Below are 22,890 nucleotides of genomic sequence, written 5' to 3'. Positions count from 1 at the left end.
TAATCACAAAATGTAGCTCAAATTGCATTTTTACCAGAAAATGTTATTTGAACATTTGCGATTTCTTTTGCCCTCCTCAGACAGAAATCTATCAGCATTACTCTGAATTGATATTGACCGCAGTTAATGAATTTTAGTTAGAGGTTTAGTTTTTTTATTTTTTTTTTTTTTTTACTTATTTTTTTTTTCAATTGAAGTTACGGATCTGAAAGTCTTTGTTCATAAGTCGGCGTTCCCCAGATGAAAAAATGTGACTAAATTCAACGTCGTGAAATTTTCACTCACAAATTGCATTTTTATCAGGAAAATGTTCAGCATTTCTAAATATGAATTTTACTGATTTTCCTGTCTTTTGGACATCTGCAATTTCTTGGGCCCACCTCTGATAGAATCAACCTCTAAAATCTGCCAGTATCGCTCTGAACTGATCCTGACCGTTGTTAATTTAATTTTAAATGTAGTAATAAACGGTGTTTTCTCTCGTGCCCATATTGGTGGTCAAAGTGCGAAACCATGTATCTCCGTTTGCGATGGTGTATAGACTTCCTATCATACTTTATTGTTTCTTTGGATAACTAGTTAACGTAATTTCTTAACAAAATTCCTTCATTTTCTCTCTCACAAGGAATATTCTGCATAAATTTCAAGTTATAAGGTTGGATTATTTCTCTACGAAAAAATAAACTAAGAGCGAAGATTTTGAAACAACGCAAAGAAGATACGTGGTTTTGCACTCTGGCCCATCGATATGCTTTTCCGACAGTGGAAAACTCCACGATTAAGGGTGATTCTTCTTTTTCATAGATTTTTCACTCGTAGACAGACCTACTCTGTCTGTAGCCGACTGAATCATACCAACGTTCCCTTCACAATTTACCAACACTCAATAACCCCCAAAACGCCAAAGGCTTTGCCATATGAACTCATTCGTGAATAGGTACACTAATTTACCAGGGTGTCTACCATTAAAAATCTACAAATGCGCTGCGTTCATATTTAATTCCTAGGCACATACCGGGCATTTGTGTTACATACGATCTACCTGTGGGACATGAGCACTGAGCAGGTCGGAAATGTCTGGTATTTATGGTTGCGCGCGTGAACTGCCCTCGGTGGAGTGAAATAGGGTTTAATGAACAATAATGAGAGTTTAAGCTATTTTTTCCCTCTTCCTTGTGCCCGAATACATTCGCGGCACTTATTTTAGTCTTGGTCAACGCGCTTAACAACCTGTGCTGTATACGGTGGTAGGCACACAGCACCATTGTGAGTAGAGATGCAAAATGAAGTTAAATTTCATGAGCTTTTCTCTCGGCTTAGAAAGTTTCATAAATATTACAGGGATTGAATATGGAGGCCGCAACCAATGGCATGACCAGAAAGCTGACAAATATATGGCCTCCTTAAAATGGCCGGTAATTCAAGAGTACAGTTATCGATGGCGTCATCTATCGCAATGTTTTGATAAAACTTTGCATAATCAAGTCTTAGAGGGTTTACACTGGTGTTTCACTTTCATTGTGTAAAGGTATTCGTAGTTATATCTGACTCATGTCCATTCTCATAAACTAGACTTATAACTTTGCGCACTTGACCAATGTTTGAAATGAGGCCATGCTAAAACGTGAATCAAATTATGATTTCAATTTTTAAATCGCACCAAAGGTTCAACGTGGAAAATGAGGAAAGAAAGATGATTTGAAAGATGTATTTAGTTTTTTCATTTATGTATCACTCTTAAAATCGCACGTTACTAGTGCCGTCAGTCAGTTCAAAAAGAGGATTGAGGTTGTCGCACCAAGTCATGGGCTATATAGTATTGACAATGTCAATCGACCATTTTTACTTGATGATTTCTTCAGTACAAAGAGGCGCGGGTATCTTTTGTACTCACTTGTGAACCAAGAATATAGTTCTGCCTCAGAATCAGTAATGAAGAGATATGTTGCTTTTCTGGCTTTTGCAATTTTACTCCTTGAAATCGTCCTCTTTTTCTAAGACAGGTAGTGTATTTTAGAGGATATTTCTTATACCATCAAAATGGAGCAATCAAATATTTTATGTCTCAAATTATTGAATTTGCTTTACATGACTGAAAAGTTCAAAAAGCAACTATGAAAATATAAACTTCAAAAAATGATTCAGTGGAAGGATTTTCCATTGGATCACATTACATTTTGGGGAAATAAGTTTTCGCTTTTACGAAATGGGAAATGTGCAGTCACAAGATACTTTTTCCTTGTTTTAAAATTAGTCTAAAACTGCATAACGTTTATTGGGGTGGTTGACGAGTAGTAGCATAAAAAAGAATGTTAAGATCATAAAATTCGTTTATCAAGGGTATGGAATAGAATAATATCACGCTTTAGAATGCAGATAAAAATCATAAAACGCACCTATGATAAAATTTAACTGTCATTGTCTAGAAGCTTGTCCTCGAGAGAAACGTGACTGCATGGAAAATGCATTAAAATCTTGCACTTCGGAACATTACGCTTCAGAGTATCGACGGGGTGATATGATGCCATCTCTGCTTTTGAATCGAAGATAGCACGACATAGATGGCTATTGATAAAAATTCAAAACAAAACTTTAAAGTTCAAAGGACCATATAAAGCTGCTCAAAATTCCTAAATACATATATATTTGGATAAGAATAAAACGTATTTTTTGTCAAAATTTTGCAATAAATGAGTTAATGCACTATGAGTGTCGCACATATTTCCTGACAAGTGAATCCTTTGGAAACTCATCCAAATAAGTATAAACTTGGCTGGAGAATTTCGAGATTCAACACGATAAAGTTTAACTCTGAAACTAAAAAATCACCAAAAAGATAAAAATTCACTTTAATTTTCAAGTGTTTGTAGGTCAGATAAATAACATGATGGGATGAAAAATACTTGAGACTGCACTGCAGCTAACTGTGTTTCTGGGAAAGTAGGAAAAAGAAGGAGAGAAAGATTGGCCGATTGATTTGAATAATGTGCCTTACATTTGTCTCTAAAACCTATTTATTTTTTATTAATTTGATCGGTTTACTTTTCTGAAAGAGATGTATAGATTAAATGCAATTCTAATTGTCTGACTACTGCCATGATTTAAAAATCAAGGACTAGCCCTAATAATACCCCGCTGGGTAGCTTGGAAGGCGAACAAGACAATTTTCCTGACTCTTGCGGGTACAAGCTATTCTTTTTCGGCGGGAGTGATGAGTAATATTCAATGAGATAAAATCTTCGATCCCCAACCTACTTTTTAAAAAAAATATTAGTGCCGGTTTCATATACCGGACTGAAAACCTGGCGCTTATGGTCCTAAAAATAGTTAGAGCCATGAGGAAAAGGGATATACGGCCCGAAAAATTGTATCTTTCCTGATTAAGCTCATAGGCCACCTACCATCGGTTAGTCTTCACGAACATGCGATATTGCATGATTAAAATGAGTGATGAGCCTTGCAAGTGATTTTTTTCTCGGAACATTTTTAATGAAACGTTTACCTGACAGTCCGATGTTGGCATAATCGATTGGCGATATTCCGAGGGCGAACCATGTTGGCGTCTGAGATTCACAACCTCCTCAATTGAATAATATTAATTTTTCTCTGGTTCTTTTCAAGCTAGTATCATTTTGAGCGAAGAACATAGATACGCAACTTGTGTACTGAAATGGAATTTGCAATTATTTCGTTTTCCTTTGCATGCCGATTGTGGTCCTAAAAATAGTTAGAGCCATGAGGAAAAGGGATATACGGCCCGAAAAATTGTATCTTTCCTGACTAAGCTCATAGGCCACCTACCATCGGTTAGTCTTCACGAACATGCGATATTGCATGATTAAAATGAGTGATGAGCCTTGCAAGTGATTTTTTTCTCGGAACATTTTTTAATGAAACGTTTACCTGACAGTCCGAAGTTGGCATAATCGATTGGCGATATTCCGAGGGCGAACCATGTTGGCGTCTGGGATTCACAACCTCCTCAATTGAATATTATTAATTTTTTTCTGGTTCTTTTCAAGCTAGTATCATTTTGAGCGAAGAACATAAGATACGCAACCTGTGTACTGAAATGGAATTTGCAATTATTTCGTTTTCCTTTGCATGCTGATTGTCTACACAATACAGGAACTTTGGCGATGGCGAAAGTCTTAATATTGCACTTTATTGGCAACCTACTCGGAGACTTGAACGCAGAGTAAGAAAAGTAGACCATTCCAATCTCTCGGCGGATAGCATTATGAAAAATAGAAAATATTCGTGGGTGATAATAATACTGAGGGAGTTGTGGACACCTTTTATTGATGATATATTTGTAACTATCTCACAGTTTGCCTTCCTTTTTAAATCTAGTTTACTTGTTTTCAGCAATCTTAGTCAGATCACTAGTCGTGGCAATTTGTTGCTTGTCTTTTCAAGGAACAAACAATTGACCTTGACACTAATTGAATCGGCTCGTGCGAAAACCGCTAATGTCCATTTTTTTCAATTTTGAGATTTTTGGGTTAAAATACTCTCGGAGGTCAGACACACTCATTAATGTGGTGAAAATGTTTGTTCCTTAGGTTTGAACCCCTTTTCAGGGGGGGCCGTGGTCCGAATCATGCGAAAACCGCTAATGTCCATCTTTCGTTATATGCCTCATTATACTGTACAACAAACCAAAATAAAAAAAATGTCTCGTGGACAAAATTAGGTGAACTTTATGCATTTTAAGGCGCTGAATCCGAATATGGCCTCCGTTTTTTTCCATCACCCTCCAATTTTCCGGAAAAGCCGATTTTACTCGGAAAAATGACCATTTTGGGGCATTTTCGGTGTTTTTTCCGACTGCTATCCCCTGCATAATGTAGGTAAAATTTTTCGTAGCTACGAGATTCAATTATACCGATGTCTTTTTAACTGATGAGTCCGAAAATGACCTTAATTTTTCCCGTTCACCTCTCAGTTTTCCGGGAAAGCAACTTTATCCTGGGAAAATGAGCAAATCCGACACATATTTGTCGTGCATGCAATGTATTTTTATAAATTTTCCTGGACCCGTGGTAGCATGTTACTCATGTATTTTGAGCTGCTAAATCTGAATATGACCCCGGTTTCTTTCTATCACACTTCAGATTTCCGGTAACGCCGAGTTTTCCGAGCCTAAAATTGTGTATTGTAAAACCTTTGCCGGATCGAAGTGTATTCAAAATTTATTGTATGAATGTCTCCGACATGTGATACATCGGTTCTTTGTATTTTGATCTGTTGAATTCAAATATGATCTCAGATTTTTCCGATCACCCATCATTTTTCCGGAAAAGTCGCTTTTCCTAGGAAAAAGCTCTTTTCAGATATTTTTGCAATGATTTTTCTGCTCTAGGGAGTTTCAGAAATTTTCCGAGATCCTCTTTAGGTCTCTCTTGCTGTATTAAGAGGCACTGAACTTGAATTTGACCTTCACTCATCTTTGACAACCCCCCGTCTTCTAGAAGGGCCGATTTTTCCGGGCCTAAAGCTTTTCCGGACTGTTCCCACTTCTAGGGAAATTCAAAACATTTTCCGTATGTGTGATACATCGATTCTCATGTAATTTGGGCTGAAAACCCCGAATATGACCTTAGAAATTCGTTATAACCTACCGGAGAATTTCTGAAACTCCTTCGAGCACAAAAATCATCGCAAAAATATCTGAAAAGAGCGTTTTCCTAGGAAAAGCGACTTTTCCGGAAAAATGATGGGTGATCGGAAAAATCTGAGATCATATTTGAATTCAACAGATCAAAATACAAAGAACCGATGTATCACATGTCGGAGACATTCATACAATGAATTTTGAATATACTTTGATCCGGCAAAGGTTTTACGATACACAATTTTAGGCTCGGAAAACTCGGCTTTACCGGAAATCTGAAGCGTGATAGAAAGAAACCGAGGTCATATTCAGATTTAGCAGCTCAAAATACATGAGTAACATGCTACCACGGGTCCAGGAAAATTTATAAAAATACATTGCATGCACGACAAATATGTGTCGGATTTGCTCATTTTCCCGGGATAAAGTTGCTTTCCCGGAAAACTGAGAGGTGAACGGGAAAAATTAAGGTCATTTCCGGACTCATCAGTTAAAAAGACATCGGTATAATTGAATCTCGTAGCTATGAAAAATTTTACCTACATTATGCAGGGGATAGCAGTTGGAAAAACACTGAAAATGCCCCAAAATGGTCATTTTTCCTAGTAAAATCGGCTTTTCCGGAAAATTTCAGGATAATGGGGAAAAACGGAGGTCCTAATCGGATTCAGCGCATCAAAATACGTAAGGGTAACTTTCTTTACCCGAAAGGCATACTGAAAAATATGCGTTTTCGATGATTTAGAACCGACCATGCACGAATCATGCGAAAACCGCTAATGTCCAGTTTATCGCTGGTCGTTTCGTGATGAAACTTGCTTTAAGTGCCGCAATTGTCAAGAATTTTAGTTTTACAACTTTATTTGAATGATAATCTATCGTTTTAATATCTTTAGAATGAATTTTGAAAGTATCAAACGGTTCCAAAACTCGGAGATTTTCACGAATCATGCGAAAACCGCTAATGTCCAGAGTCTTTTCTTTTTAATAATTCCGTCCCAGACAGAAAAGGAGCTGGAGACTGTTAGGGATCCTTTTCTACAATCCTCTCCTGTAATAATTAACTTCCGAACATTTTTTAATTCCGCATTTTAAAGGCTCCTACAGTTTTTTGCAGTTCTCTCAAAATTAGAGAAAATGGACATTAGCGGTTTTCGCACGAGCCGATTCAATTTCAATCGCATGTGCTATATCATGTTCCTTTCCTTATTAAATTAACAACTCGCTAACAATTTAGAACGGCAAGCAGAGTCTTCGCCTCGTTGCGAAGGGAAACAAAACTGGAGCGCCTTCATCTTTTGCATAGGCAACACGGACTTCCTCAGAACACGAATAGTTGCGTCCAAGAGTTTATACTCATATCGCCTATCGCGTCTGGTTGAATACGTCTCTAATAGAAACGATGAGGGCGATGGATACCTCACTTGCACTGCCACGCTATAAGGAAGAACGCTGTATGAAAATTCTGACGTTGCCAAATTTCTTGTTTTCATTTACCCTTGAAATTCCTAAGAATTAGAAGATTAAATTGAGCAGAAAGTTCTCTGAAAAATTTTAATTAGTAACTTTCCTCTGTAAGTACTCCTGTACTTCTCTCCTTGAATATCCTCCCCCACTTGTGGTTGAGTAAAAAAAGTAAACTTGGGTTAGGATTTCTAAACCAAGTACTTACCTCCTGGTCATTAATCATCATTAGGCAGATCGGAGCATTGTCGCCCGAAATTAATTTTTGCACTATCGATAAGTTAGCAACGTGGGGTGGGGTCCCATGTTTCCTGTTCTTCTGAGTTTCTTTTTCAATGAATCATGCAGAAAAAGAGATTTGAATTTCTGGTGCACTCGATGTTTTAAAATCAAAAGGTTCGATGATGAGCCAATATCATAAATAAAGAGGCTGCTGCCTTTGATCCTACCGTGTAACTCCTCCTCTCTTTTCATGATCATAATAACAGCGCCGTACTTCAACGAGGCCATAAATAAGGGAGGGTTTAGACCTAAGTGCAGTTTTATATCCGCAATAATACCGGTGAGTTCGCGTCATTGTTTTAAACACGGTCAATATGGCTATCCCGTCGCTCAGTTGTCGTATAGGTGTATCCTCAATCTGAACGTGGGACCTGTGCACCATTCAGTTATAAGAACGGAAGGGCTCATCTTGGAGTGAAGTTACATCCTTTTTCGGCAGAGCGGCGATTTGTCAGTAGTGGTTGAAGCGCATCCCATCGAGAAGCACCGACATTTCGTTGTTCTTCTGACGTTAGGACCTATCTCAATTTTGAAGTGAGCCCTGAATTGCGTGAATTATACGAACGACAAGGCTCACCTGAAAACGCCAGGGTAGCGGCGATTATTACATTACGGTTTCCTGTCGATCGGAAAGAACTGATTCGGCTCTAATGGTTTTCTTCGCGCCGTACAGTGGCACAGGCCTTCGAGAAAGGTCGGACCTGAAATTTTTTGACTAATACTGCAAATTTCAATGTTCATTTTGCCTCGATATAGATTTTAAAGGGGCGCATATTACAAAACAATTTTACAAGAAAACTAATGACACCACTTTTGAGCCTCTAAATTTTGAATTTATGAAGATAAAAGTTGTCATGGTTATCCTATAAGGTCCGAATTTTCCCATTGAATCGCTCTACTGTGCGCAGGAAGTAAGGAACGTTAGAACTGTAAGTTTTCTTCCAGTTTTCGACATTTCATTCACATATGAGAGCATTAATTTCATCCGTGAAACATTAAATTCCTCTATGAACCATAAACTCATAAAGGTTTCAGAAGTTTATTGACAAAAGCCTACCTACTAATGGAGTGCCTCCTATCTCGCACCTGATTGTATTTTATAACATAGCCAAGAATAAACTGAATCGTAGCGTCGTCTTGACGCAAATAAATTTAATATTTAAGAGTAAAGTAGTGTAATAATGGTTATTCAACGGCTCAACAATAGTTGTCGGAAAATGTTCTATAGGATCGATGATGAGTTTCTTCTCTTTTCCTTAGTCTAGTTGCTGTTGTACTTCTCCTGTAGCTGCTCTTCTAGTTTCTTCCTATCATCCTCCTCATTCTCTATCACTTTCCGGTTTAAATCGACGAATTAAATCTTATTGTGGGTTGAAAAAAGATGGTAGCCACTGATAACGTCCCCGGAAATATTAACTTGAGTTTACGTTTCAATTATATTTTTAGTTGCAGTCTTCTTGTCCTTCATGCCCCTTCATATTCAGCCTGTCAGGAGCGGCTTAATTTTGAAACCACGCTTTTGACTGAAAAGGTCAATCGTTTCAATTAGATTATTCGCCAATAAGAGAGTCATAAAAAGTATTAATTATCAGCAGATGATTAAATGAGTTTAACGAAACACTCTTATCGATCGAATTTGATCTTTGAGACAAGCAAAAAGATAAGTTGAACTATCCTATGACTCAACTAAAATCCCCAGACTCGCCTTTTTATTGCATGGTAACTAGTCTGCAATTAATCCCAACCAAACGAGATACAACGACAGATAAGAAGGAAATACATCGGTAGAAACATTTAAAGAGCAAGAAAATCGCGGTAGCTCGGCGGAAACAAACAGCCACAGTCGTGGGAAGTAATGCCACACGGTAATGAAAATGAAGGAAATATTCGGGATGAATCCTCAATCCAAAAGGAAAAACGCATAATTTGGCAACGGTGAATGTAGGCGAAAGAACCGATGGCCATTCCGCGATAGCGACATCGTGGGTTGCAGTTCCCTAATCTGAGTGACGTCATCCTCGATAAATTTTGGACCGGACGTTCTTGTGTGGGGTTCTGAAAATTTCGTTGATTATCATCGAGTGTACGCGGTTCATGACCGATGATTTATTCCTCCATTTTCGCCTCTGTTTGAATCTCCAATCATAAAATTTTGTGACTATTTTCTCCAAATCTAAAGTCTGAGATGTCAACTGTAGAATAAATGTTCTAATAGAACTAACAGTTACACCCGTGCTAATTTTTTTGAAAAGCCGCATGCACATTCTTCAATTTCCGCTAGTTAATTTATGGCATCATCATGAGAGTATGGAATTTTTCATTTTTCATGTATTTTTTTTTCTCTCTCTCCCTCGCTCCTACGCATCTTCTTTCGCTTCTTCGCTCTTTCTCTCTTTCAGCATTAGGTGTCATTTGGTTCTTTATTCCAATTCGAGGTTTTGAGCGAAAAAAAATCGATTACAATTGAATACACATCAATCTCGAATGCAGGTAATCTCTTGTAGAATGTGCCATTACGTCGCTTCTCTGACGTAAGGGCGTATCTTGATTTCCAGGTGAGTCCTGTTCTTTGTTTAACTCTATACTTTTCAGGGCTCATATGGAAATGAAGATACGCCGCCCATACGTCGGAGAAACGACGATGAATCATCCAAACGGGAAAAAGGTGTTGAGAATTCTCCTAAGTCCAAAGTTTTTGAGATATTTTTCCATGAGACAGCCTTGCCTAGGGTGCGTCAAAAAAAATGAAAGTCTGAAATGTTCCGCTCCCCAGGCGGAAATCGATGACGTTTGGTAAAAAAACATGTTTGCCAAAATTTGGGCCATTTTCAACCATTTTAAATGGTGCCAAAGGTCAATTTTGTGATGAAATTATGATATTTAGGTTTAGACCTCGATTTCGTACAAAAAACTCGATTTTACGCTGAAATCGTGCGTTTACGAGAAAAATGCCAAAGAACTCGACTTGTAGAGGATGAAATTTTACACTAGGAGGACGTCTTTGTAACCGATAAAAATCAAATTGAACTAGAAAAACTCAACTCGGTATTTATTTTTTTGGTCCTCAGAATTTCCGAGGTCTTACAAAGTAGAGGTTTAAAAGACTCATTTTTCACGACAATAAGTCGAAAGAGGGTATAAATGAACTGTAGGCAAGTGTTGAGGATGCAAATGTCATCAGAACTTCCTCAGTCTCAAAAAAAGTTCCAACTATTTTCCAAAATCCTCCAAAAAGTGTACGGCTCGAGAAGCAGGATCGTGCTTTAATAGTAAGGGGAAAGTGCGGTTTAACCGGGAAAAATTGCGTAACAAACTTTCCCTATGTAATCGTCATCAGTAGGTCCCCCTGAACAACTTCCTGAAAGTTAAAAATGGCCCGACCCCGGAACACCCCTCAAAAAAGTTAAAATTGAAAATGGCGGCCGTAATAAGAGGGTCCGGAAAATTGGTATTTTAAAATGCTCATTCTGTCTCATCATGTGAGGTATCATTTCCTATGTAATTTTGTTGTCGTAGATTTCATAATGAATTCCACAAGGCCCTCCGGCCAAAGGGGACGCTCCAAATCAAAGATGGCGGCCAAATTTGAAAGGCAGGAGGTTGCATTTTTTAAATATTCACCAAAGGAACAAGGAAAGTGAAGTGTCTTTATTTTCGTGTATTTATGGCCAAGAAACTTAAATTTTATGTTATAAATGTATTTAATAAAGGAAATTAAAGGAGACATACGACTACCGAGAGAAACGTAAGCTCAGAAGGGGCCTTGCGGAATTCATTTATGAAATCTACGACAACAAAATTACATAGGAAATGATACCTCACATGATGAGACAGAATGAGCATTTTAAAATACCAATTTCTCGGACCCTCTTATTACGGCCGCCATTTTCAATTTTAACTTTTTTGAGGGGTGTTCCGGGGTCGGGCCATTTTTAACTTTCAGGAAGTTGTTCAGGGGGACCTACTGATGACGATTACATAGGGAAAGTTTGTTACGCAATTTTTCCCGGTTAAACCGCACTTTCCCCTTACTATTAAAGCACGATCCTGCTTCTCGAGCCGTACACTTTTTGGAGGATTTTGGAAAATAGTTGGAACTTTTTTTGAGACTGAGGAAGTTCTGATGACATTTGCATCCTCAACACTTGCCTACAGTTCATTTATACCCTCTTTCGACTTATTGTCGTGAAAAATGAGTCTTTTAAACCTCTACTTTGTAAGACCTCGGAAATTCTGAGGACCAAAAAAATAAATACCGAGTTGAGTTTTTCTAGTTCAATTTGATTTTTATCGGTTACAAAGACGTCCTCCTAGTGTAAAATTTCATCCTCTACAAGTCGAGTTCTTTGGCATTTTTCTCGTAAACGCACGATTTCAGCGTAAAATCGAGTTTTTTTGTACGAAATCGAGGTCTAAACCTAAATATCATAATTTCATCACAAAATTGACCTTTGGCACCATTTAAAATGGTTGAAAATGGCCCAAATTTTGGCAAACATGTTTTTTTACCAAACGTCATCGATTTCCGCCTGGGGAGCGGAACATTTCAGACTTTCATTTTTTTTGACGCACCCTAAGCCTTGCCCTTCTAATAAATTACGTAACCTCGTAGGAAAGTACCACTTGCTCTCATTTTTCAGCACGCTTTTTTTCTTTAATGAGAATGTTTGGCTCCCTTTTGGTAATCCGCTCTTTTACTGATCGCCTTCCTTAACGCAACTTGAGACAACCTCTCCCGCTTGCTCTTGTTTAACCAGGTTTAATCAGCACCCATTGCGGACCCTTTTACAGGCAATCTCAAGAGTGTTGATACATCTATTTCAGCGGCAGAAAATTTTATTTGTGTTTTATATTTCAAAATTTGCTCATAATAATGAATAAAAGGCAGATTTTTTTTTTTAAATTTATCACCATTAATTGGATTGCATTTTGCAAAAAGGAACCAGAAGAATTGCGATGATGCTAATATTGTGCATTTTCATCCTTTGCAATAAAATTACCGAAACCATGGAAAAATATGAAATTTACATTGTAATTTTGTCTTAAATTTACAGTTTACAGCGAGTAAAATAGATACTGTAAGTGGATAATCAGGTTTTTCTTTCAAGACAAAAGAAATTGCACAATCTTAGCAACATTGCAATGCTTCTGGTTCCTTTTTGCAAAATGGAATCCAATTCTAGGAGCGTGTTATTACTACTAGGGAGGAGAATGCTCACAATTTTCACTGATAACATTTTGTTCTCTGTTTGACTGAGCAAAGTTTATAGAATGAATGAAGATATGGCAGGTGTTCAGAGTTCTTGTCTTGGCCATCGGTTACATATAGTTGTACTGAACCGCGAATGGCTGATTGAAGTCGATTAAGTAAGATAACTGTCTACCCACGCGCGCTGGAATCGAAAAAATCATGAAGTCTTTCTCTCCTCATTCCCCCTTCCCTCTCGATCTCCCATTCGCTAATACAAATAATGAGCTTTGTAATGATATAAAATGGGTTGAAAGCAAAAAGAGTCGACTGAAATGAGTTGACATGCTTCAGTGATAAAAGTGGGAAATATTTGATTAAAGGAAAACACCATTTCAGATGAAGTGTTCGATTTATCAGGCTGACGCTTGCTGTGTTGCAAAAGTAGGTGTAGAGAGTGGGTGAGCGAACTGCTTCCTATAACATAAAATAAATAATCAGCCATAAGAAACTGCAGCAGCACTTGTTCAAAATCATCGATCATAGCAGTGAGTAATCATGCACGATCTTGATGCCAAACCTCTCGCAAAAAATCCATATGCATTACTCTGAGTTCTAAAAAAACTTTTTAGAACTCACTATCCACTGATCAAGCGTGGGTACGCACGATCAGATGCGTTAAAAAATGCAAGAGTGAATGTATTGTTTCACGAGTTAATATTTAATCAATACATTGCCCGTTTAACACGAAGGAATGCTACATGCTTTGCGCGTTTCCACAGTCGTATAACTTTCCAATTTCTTCTACAAAAGTTTAAACAATTATATGCATATTTTCTCCCATAAAATACTTTCATAGCGTAAAATAATTTAGCTCTAAAAATCACACGACAAAAGTCGTATTATAACATTGTTTTGCGAAGTTGCTGATACGTTGAAGCATGGCGAAGTACCATGGACATCTGCCTATTATTTGTATTAAAAAAGTTTAATTCTAAACTTATGAATCTTTCCTCAATGGTCGCCTTTTATGGTTTACATAAAGATTAACTAGACGTATTTCTGTCTAACAGAACTATGTGCATTATGACGTGAGCCCTGTTATGCATATATTCTCATGGGTCTCAGGGCTAACGCGCCTTAGTGCACATAGTTCCGTTTGGCAGAAATACGTCCAACTGATGTTCAAGAAGCTTATAGCGTAGCATTATGAATGGGGCAGTTTTCACAAACTTCTAATGATATTCAACAGTATAGCCTTGCGAAAAGATTCTAAAGAGATATAATAATAAATGACCACCACAAAAATTGAAAAATAGCACGGGAAAAATAATGCAGGTTAAAAAGTTACAAAAAAAAAGGCAAAAGTTTACAGAAGTTTACCTCAGGAGTTAGTTAAAATCAAAAATTTTTCTTTTCCTTCTGTTGAAGTAAATAATTGTGATACCTCCTCAGGATTTTCCCCCAAAGTATTCCTGCATGTTGGTTTCTTTAAGAGATTTTGTAGAGGCTGACGTTCTTATTAGATGACATGTAAATCGTAAGGTCTCCTTAAGTCTCCTCAATTATTGTAATCTTCCGTCGCATTTCTAAGGCGCAATGATACAACTATTTGAACTCTCCGGAATGCGTGAGGTATCACTCCGCAATTGAAGGCGTTTTCAAAACAGCCAAGTTCCAATACCCGGATTATCGTTTTGCATACTTCATATTCTTTTGTTATATTCCGTACCACTTGTTTATTTTTAATCCTCGTATAAAAACCACCTATTTGCTAAATACAATTCCAGCTGAAGCGCACTTAAGCTATGCATTCACGACTGCAAAAATGTCAAAGGAAATCGACAAGCCCAGCGTGCATGGAGGCTATTTTCATTTTAACCTTCTGTTACATTCTTACGGCGCAATGATACAACTATTTGAACTCTCCGGAATGCGTGAGGTATCACGCCGCATTTGGAGGCGTTTTCAAAACTGCCAAGTTCCGATACCCGGATTATCGTTTTGCATACTTCATATTCTTTTGATATATTCCGTACCACTTGTTTATTTTTAATCCTCGTATTAAAACCAACCATTTGCTAAATACAATTCTAGCTGGAGCGCACTTCAGCTATGCATGCACGACTGCAAAATAGCAAAGGAAATCGGAAAGGCCAGCGCGTATGAAGGCTATTTCAACTGAGGACACAGCACCAAAAACAGCCTATAACTGGAAACCGCGTTTTGAGAAAAACGCATTTAAAGTTTTGTTTTTGATGTATTGCGCAGACTTTTCTATGCAGGTACCCTGTTTTGGTGTTTTTGGGTGACCTAACCCTTCTATTGAAGGATGCCAGGTAGATTTTGCGATACATTTTGGGTTTACACTCTAATATATTTAATTTAAAAAAACGGTTGATAGGCCATTATTACGCCCAACAGTCATTTTGGTGGCAATATGAAGTATAAATCATTTTAATCACGCATGACTAACGCAAAATGAAAGAATATCGATAGTGAGTAAAGAAAGGGGTAACTAGCACCTTAGGCCCTTAAGTTTATAGGCCCGTTTATAGGTCGTTCTTGCACCCATCGATCCAGAGGCCTGTCTTAACTCGGAAAAAAAAGGTTTTTCGACCTCGAGCCGTTACCTATCTATTTTCTATCGCTACCGCAGCATAGTCCAGGGTACGTAAAATCCGAAAAGTAGATGGGCGCAATAACGACCTATACGCCTATAGGCTGTTCTTGGTGCGGTGTCCTCAATTGTAATCTTCCGTCGCATTTCTAAGGCGCAATGATACAACTATTTGAACTCTCCGGAATGCGTGAGGTATCACGTCGCATTTGAAGGCGTTTTCAAAACAGCCAAGTTCCGATACCCGGTTAATCGTTTTGCATATTTCATATTCTTTTGTTATATTCCGTACCTCTTGTTTATTTTTAATCCTCGTATAAAAACCACCCCTTTGCTAAATACAATTCTAGCTGGAGCGCACTATGCACTATGCATGCACGACTGCAAAATTGTCAAAGGAAATCGACAAGGCCAGCGTGTATGAAGGCTATTTCAATTATTACGGTGTAAACCATTTGGGGCATTTCTGAGGAAAGGAGCAATTCTAGGAGCAACTATCACATTAGCTCTTAAACCTGGCAACATTCTCAACGAGTACAGCTGTGCATCATTTAACGCGGCGTTCTTGCATTTTTCGTGTGGGTATCACTCTCCTGAATGCGATTGCATGGCATTGAACTTAATTCCCAGCGGCCAATGGGGGTGCTCCATTGCGCGGCGTCACAGCGACGGCGCTCCCGTCAATGTCGGGACGCCGCGCCGCTACGTCATGTCTATTCTATTCCGGAATAATCACTCTCAATACCGATAATAGTACTATTGGATCGGGTGTAACAGAGTCGCACCAAAGTCGCATCAATAAGTTTGAACCGAGAAAATGAGATTTAAAGTTCTGTTTTTCCACTCAACATAATTTTAAATTTAAAAGTTAATGACTATTTTCACGTTTAAACTAGAAATGATGAAATTTCAACTTTTTTTTTCTTGGAGGATGACAATACTTTCTTTACCCTAGGGGAGCGAGAAAGTAAAAATGTATTTTGACTTTGAATTTTTGACGGGAAAAAATCAAAGACTGGTTGAATTCACAACTACGCCCAACTAGTGTTTTTCCGCAGTGCGACTTGGTGCATTCTTGTTAAAATTGTTCTTACAGTGAAGTTGAAATGAGGGGCTTGGAGGACAAGGGGTATAGCTGCAGTTCTTGCTACTTCGAAAAATACGTGTTTGTAGTTTCGAAATTACATGGATGCTCATGACGGAAAGAAAGTTCAAACTGACTTATTAATGCTTAAAAATTGGAATTAGGGAGCGAAATGTCATATTTCGCACTGCCATGAAAACAGCCTTAGCAACGCACCTAATGGTGCGTACTAAGTTTTGAATTTCCACTCTGTATACGACGTTCCTCCTCAGCACAGTGGCAGTGCCGCGCTAAGTAAAAACGGCGTATAAGCATTCGAATGTTGCGAAATTTTTTCATTGAAAATATTTGTTTTTGAAAAAAGTTATAAATATTTTTCCTTCGAATTTGCAGCATTTTTAGATCAAATTACGACCAAAATTCCCGAAAAATTGGAAGACAATTCTCACAAATTTTCTTGAAAATTCGTGATTTCTGGAAGGAAACTTAGCGACGTCTGATGGCTCATATGACTTTCTTCCTTAACATGGCAGAGCAAGTGTCCATTCAATCTTGAGGTCAGAGCTCCTCGCAGTCGGATGAGCGGTTATTATCTTTGTCGGGAATTGAGTTTCCTCCTCGTTTGAGATGATGCGAATGTTATATTCCCGAATTAATGCGACGTCCTCCGGAAGAGTGACTTTTAATCTCTAAACTTTTAACTGCATTTTAATTATTTGACTCTTTCTCCACCATACTGTAAAATTCAAGGTTGGATCGTTGACGCAATATCCATCGGCTTCTCATTATTTGACCACAGACCTCTAACCCAGTCCACCGTTTTTCTGCCCTGTAATTTGCTTGCTAATTTTAGCAGCTCAACTTGAGTTTAGCGACCAGTGACGTATTTGACCTATGTATCAAAACTTAATACGTCACAGCGGGTGGGTGAATACCAAGGCGAACTTGACAGCTTTTTTGAATCGGGAATTTTCGGAGTGAGAGAATGTTTAAATTTGCCTTACGGGTGCCCTCCAAGTAGTGGGGGACTCAAAAAATCTAAGAAAGAATGTCCTGTGTGGTTTGTGAGCGGCCCTTAAACACTGAGAAAAATATCCCGTTGGGTCAACGGGACTGCTTCTTAAATATAACACGACAGAGCATCAAGAAATAATTTTAAGAGAGGTTGGGAAATTAATTGCCAAAAGACTTCTTTCCATGTCCACCTAGAACTACGAACTTCACTGGAAAAAAAACACATTAGATCTAGAGTCCAGGCTCTTAAAAACATCGACAAGAAAAAAGACTCTTGATTCAATCAGATTTAAGCTTAAATCAAGAACCCAGCCTCTTAATTTGAGCGGGTTTTCTTTTGATTTAAGCTTAAATCTGATTGAACCAAGAGTATTTTTTCTTGTCAATGTTTTCGAGAGTCTGGACTCTAGATCCAATGTGTTTTTTTTCCAGTGTTGTTGAAAATATCCAAATAACTTATGAATGAAAAATTATTGTTTTAAGTTCACACCAGAATTAATGCATTTCAAACTTGTCACTTGACCAAAATTAACGCTAAAATCAGACCATATACCGTCGCTTTTTTGACGTAGTAGCGTATCCATATTTCCACGTGAACCTCAGAAAGCATTAAGCTATTCGGAGAACAGGTCTCAAGTGTAAATCGAGAAACGCCTTTAGATCAGAGGAGCGACGATACTTTCGCCAAGTAAAAAAATTCGGTTTCCCGGAAATATTCTTCTGTCGCACTGATCGCAGACAATTGGCAATCGTTGGTAATTTGCAAGCGGTTCTGGTTTTGTTCGATAAAGTGTAATAGTGTGCATCGGTACATTCCAGGTTCAATTGCTTTCAAATTTATGATCTCAGCTTGAAGCGCCTTCGTTTTTTGTGATACTCTACGCTTTGTCCCCGAGTTTGTTTAGTTGCCTGTCGGATCTGAACCCAACTAAGGACAAGAATAATTTCTTCACACACTCTCCTGAATGTGCCTTTTACTACCGTGTTTTTTACGGAAGAAAGAGTGCTTAGTCACATTGAGCTTAAAATTATCAGTGCTCTGATCTAGTTCCTTCATTTAAAAATTGTATGCTTTTCTATTAATTCACTGGTGGCTTGCAAATGCCGGCGACTGCCGATTGTCTGCGACGGACATGTATAGAGTACATAGAGTCTTAATGAAAATGGAGGAGCTGGCGCTACTTTTAAGCATTTTCCAGGTCCCGAATCCCGAGACTCTTGTGTCACGCCGGGCCACTTTTTCGATACATAATCGATTGTTTTCGATACACGAGTACCCGATCATCCAATGGAAACAATGAGGATATGAATTCCTACGTTTTCTCCATGACCAATTTGGATTGAAAATGTATCGAAAAAGTGTCCGAAGCTCGGCGCACACCGGGCTCGGAACTCGTCGACCAGAATATGACGCCAGCTCTCCCATTTACATTACGACTCTATGCACTCTATGCAGATACACAGCTCTCTTCTACTCTGCCGTGCTAAGGAAAAACGCCGTATGAGCCATCAGGCGTTGCCAAATTTCTTTTCGTAAATCACAAATCTACGGGAAAATGAACATTTTCCTTCCAATTTTTCAGATAATTTTGTTCGCAATTTCACCGAAAGTTCCTGCACATCTCAAGAAAAAATATGCATGACTTCCCTCAAAGGTAAACATTTTATCGAAGGAGATTTGGCAACTCTCGAATGTTCATACGGCCTTCTTTCTTAGCACGGCAGTACTGGTCATGAAAGTCTTCACAGGTCAGAGAAATTTTATTCCAAATCCAAATTCGAGAAGTGGGAACGTGTCTTGTGGCACTTGACCCTGTAAATGTTCCATTTATTCATTCAGGATGCAATTCATACGGATGATTGCAACGAAAACAGTTCTCCGGAGTCGAGAACAATAGGCGTAAGGCACTTTTTGCTCCGCTTGCGTCCGTATGTCACACGGAGGGCGCGCGACACGGTGGCGGGCGCGCGCGCGGTTGGGGCGGTCGCGCGCCGGCCTGCCGCCTGCCGTGCGCGGCGCAGTGCCACCGGCCTTCGCCCGCCCACTTCCAAATACGCCCGCGTTGAACCTTGTCGGTAAATCTTTTGCTCTCTCAGCTGTTTGATTTGCGAATATAATTTTATCCGACTTTCACGAGTTAGCATGAAAGTTGCGAAACGCGCCTCGGATGTGATGAAATATCGGTGTCGGATATTTTTTGGCGGTGCTTGACACCGAAATCCAGCCCGTTGTCCCGCCATCATCCAGGCTCGCAACAGACAGGGTGCGCCGTTGACCCTCTTAAAATTCATGCAACGGAATCTAGGCGGCAAAATTCAACGGGAAATATTTCTTGATATTCCCGAAATTTTTGAAACATGATAAAAAATAAGTCTCAAATCGCGAATCAATGGACAATAAGCGGAATCACGCATCTCTGTTTGCGACGTTACAGACTTTCTAGCATACTTAATTTTTTTCTTCCAAAAACTTGTCCCTGTAATTTTTTGAAAACTTCTCCGATTGCAGAATATTCTGTGAAAATTTCAGGCTAAAATGTTGACTCGCTTCTCTTCACATAAGTAAAATAGGAGCAGAAATTTTGAAACCCCGCGATGAAGATGCATGGTTCCGAATTTTGACTATCAATATTTTTGGACGTTCAAGTATGATGTATGTATTCGGAGTTCAATATTTTCAAATAATTCTCAAAGAAACATTACATTTCAATTAAAGGAACTTTACATATTATGAGGTAAAACTTTAAGTAAATCACTCTTCGGCATCTCCTCATGCCCTTAGGACGCGTATTCTGGCGAAAACTGAAATTCCAATTTTTTACCTAATTCGTCAAATATCGAGCACCTTACAAATTTTCTCCAATCATAAAGATCATTTCCCCTTAAACTAGTCTCATTCATGTACCTGATGAAACTGTCAGGTTTCTCCACTGCTTTTATAATATGCATAGCTCCTATTTGCTGTAGGAATTTAACGGGGACTTCAGAATGAAAAGAAATAATAAATAAAAAAGTTAACTTTTTTAGAGACTACAGTTTTTTTTTAAAAAAAAAATAATTGCAAAAATTAGACAACGCTGTTTTTTCTTCAAACTTTTGAGAGGCATGTATTACATCATGCTTAATTAAATTGCATGCAGAGATAAAATGGAGTAACAGGATCCAAACCCTCGCCCTCTTTCTCGACAGATTAAAAAATATTCTGAAAGTAACGTGTTTTTCACGATTTTTTGGAATCTTTAACGCTTAATGAGACCTGCTCCTTAACCGTGGATATCCCTCCCCTCCTGATCATAATTTTCTGACCGTTGCACTATTTGATCAGTATCCCGACTAATTAGACGATTTACAAATCGAAGAAAATATTCATCTGTTTTCAGATAAAAATAAAGGACTTCAAGCGAAATTAAATAGAAATTTCTCCATATTAGTCAAGAGCCCGGAAAAGGTGGCAGCCAGAGGGGTCGACAAATTACCTTGACTGTCCCAAGAAAGAGTATTTATTACATAATTTGACTTTGAAAATGTTCGGGAAAAGCCGGGAGTGGGATTTGTATTTTTAGATTTGACAAAGATGGTGTCATTCACGATCAACTTACGTTGGCTGAGAACAAGGTTCATTAACGTTGAATCGGTGTGTTAGGTGGCAGTGGTAATTTTTATGGATTTTCAATCCGGAAAGTTCAACAGCCCTCCGCGAGACCTGTCCTGTAGGCGTTTGCAGATTTCCAACTGATGAACTGCTGTGCTGCCAAACCGTTAGAAAAAATCCATCCCCGGAAAAAAGAAACTGAGAACAAAGTTTATGCCCCGGAGAGAGATAATCCATTAACAAGACACCGCCTGTGATGTTCAGAGTTCAGAAGTGTCGCCGCACCTAGTTACGATTCTTTGGAGTATACTTCTTACAGGAAATAGACACCATGTTTCGCCAAAAATTTTTGGGTTTTTGGTCCACATTATTTGTATCAAAATGTGATGAAGTCATGTAATATTCAAATATATTTTATTATTTTTTTTTTTAAAAAAAAAATCTTTGTTAAGTTTCTTTCCCCATTTTTTAGAGTATTCCAGTTAAATTCTGACTTTTAACGCAACTTGACAAAACAAACTAATTCGCTTATCAAGACGACTCTCGTACGTCGAACCGCAATCCATTTCGTCAGATATTTAAACATGTTTAGGGGCTGTCCATAAATGACGTTAGATATGTACTAAGAGGAGAGAACGCCTAAAAAACTTCCATAAAGAGGATGAAACGGGTAAGGGAGGCAGATATCAAACGCATAGAGTTCAGGCACGTTACCTGGCAGACGAAGAGGATGGAGGGGTTAAAACCCTGCAAAATTGCCTGACGTCCTTTCAGAACGGCCCTTTACGTAAAAGTAGTGACATTTTCTGATGTTATAATCAATTATTATTTTTTCGCTCCAAAATTAATGATGTTCAATAATTTTAAGTTTTATTCCGTCTTTTTTTAAAAATAATTTCATTTATTTTACGCGACCAAGTTCCAATCTCACTATCTTCTGGAATTGTATTTCAAATTTAAGTACCCATTCCGAGGACCTAAAGGAAATTTGCTAGTATCATATTTAGGAAATTAAAAATAATTGGGAAGAAAAGGCACATGGCGTTTGAATATCGCAGAACGCCAGAGTTTACTGCAGGAGCAACTTGTGCGTTTGTAAAAAGAACATCGTTTCAATTTAAGAAAACTATCTCTTGTTCCCAGCCTAGAATAATTTTCTCCAAAATTTTGGCAACGTGGATGAATAGCGTGGCTGCAAGGTTTCAAATAAATTCTTCAGCATTATTCACATTCGCTCACATTGAAAATTTTCCTGAGATTTGGCGGCAGGAAAGGCGAACTTGGCGTGGTTGAATTTCGATACCCCATACCTGCGATTCATTCCGTCACCCACTTAATTTGAAAGATTTTGAGTTCCATTGACCCTTGGCTCCTTCGTTCACTCTGATTCCTATTAGTCATACTTCGGAACGTTGGTTTGGTTTTAAAAGAAGTTAATGAACGGATGACAGCAGCACGAATTATGATCTTTGATATGGTACTAAATGGTGTGCTTTTCTAGAGTACCTTCATAGAGAGACAAACGCCATATCGCCTCACCTTTCCATTCTCGTTGAGGCTAAAGATCAAAAAATGGCGGTGACATTGAATGGGGGGGAGGCTTTTTCGATATTGCCGACTTTTGACACTTATAATCTGCTGTCGACCTTCCAAAAAAATTTAACAATGGTAAAATTGGTTTTGGTATACGCCAAAATTTTATTAAATAAGCGCAGAAATCCGTAGACTTACCTGAAGCAAAATTAATGTAAAGCGAATTAAATCACATTCTTATAGTTGTTCTATAGCCTACATATGAATTTGAAGTCCGCCATTTTTGGGTCTTAAGAGCTTGATCAGATGGAGGAGCCAATCATGAGCGGCCCTTGAGCCTCGTGGCTCAAAGCAGTGTGTACGAATAGTTACGGATGCTATCTGATAGTTCAGTTATGCTTAAATCCAAGTGAACACAGTCGATATTCTGTTAAAATTTGAATTGAAGAACACAAGAAAATCCCCAAGCGTTTATTTGTTGCCTTGGCCCATTTAC

Source organism: Bemisia tabaci, chromosome 5 (genome assembly GCF_918797505.1).
Source record: "Bemisia tabaci chromosome 5, PGI_BMITA_v3".
NCBI lineage: Eukaryota > Metazoa > Arthropoda > Insecta > Hemiptera > Aleyrodidae > Bemisia > Bemisia tabaci.
Note: the sequence above shows the minus strand (reverse complement) of the source record.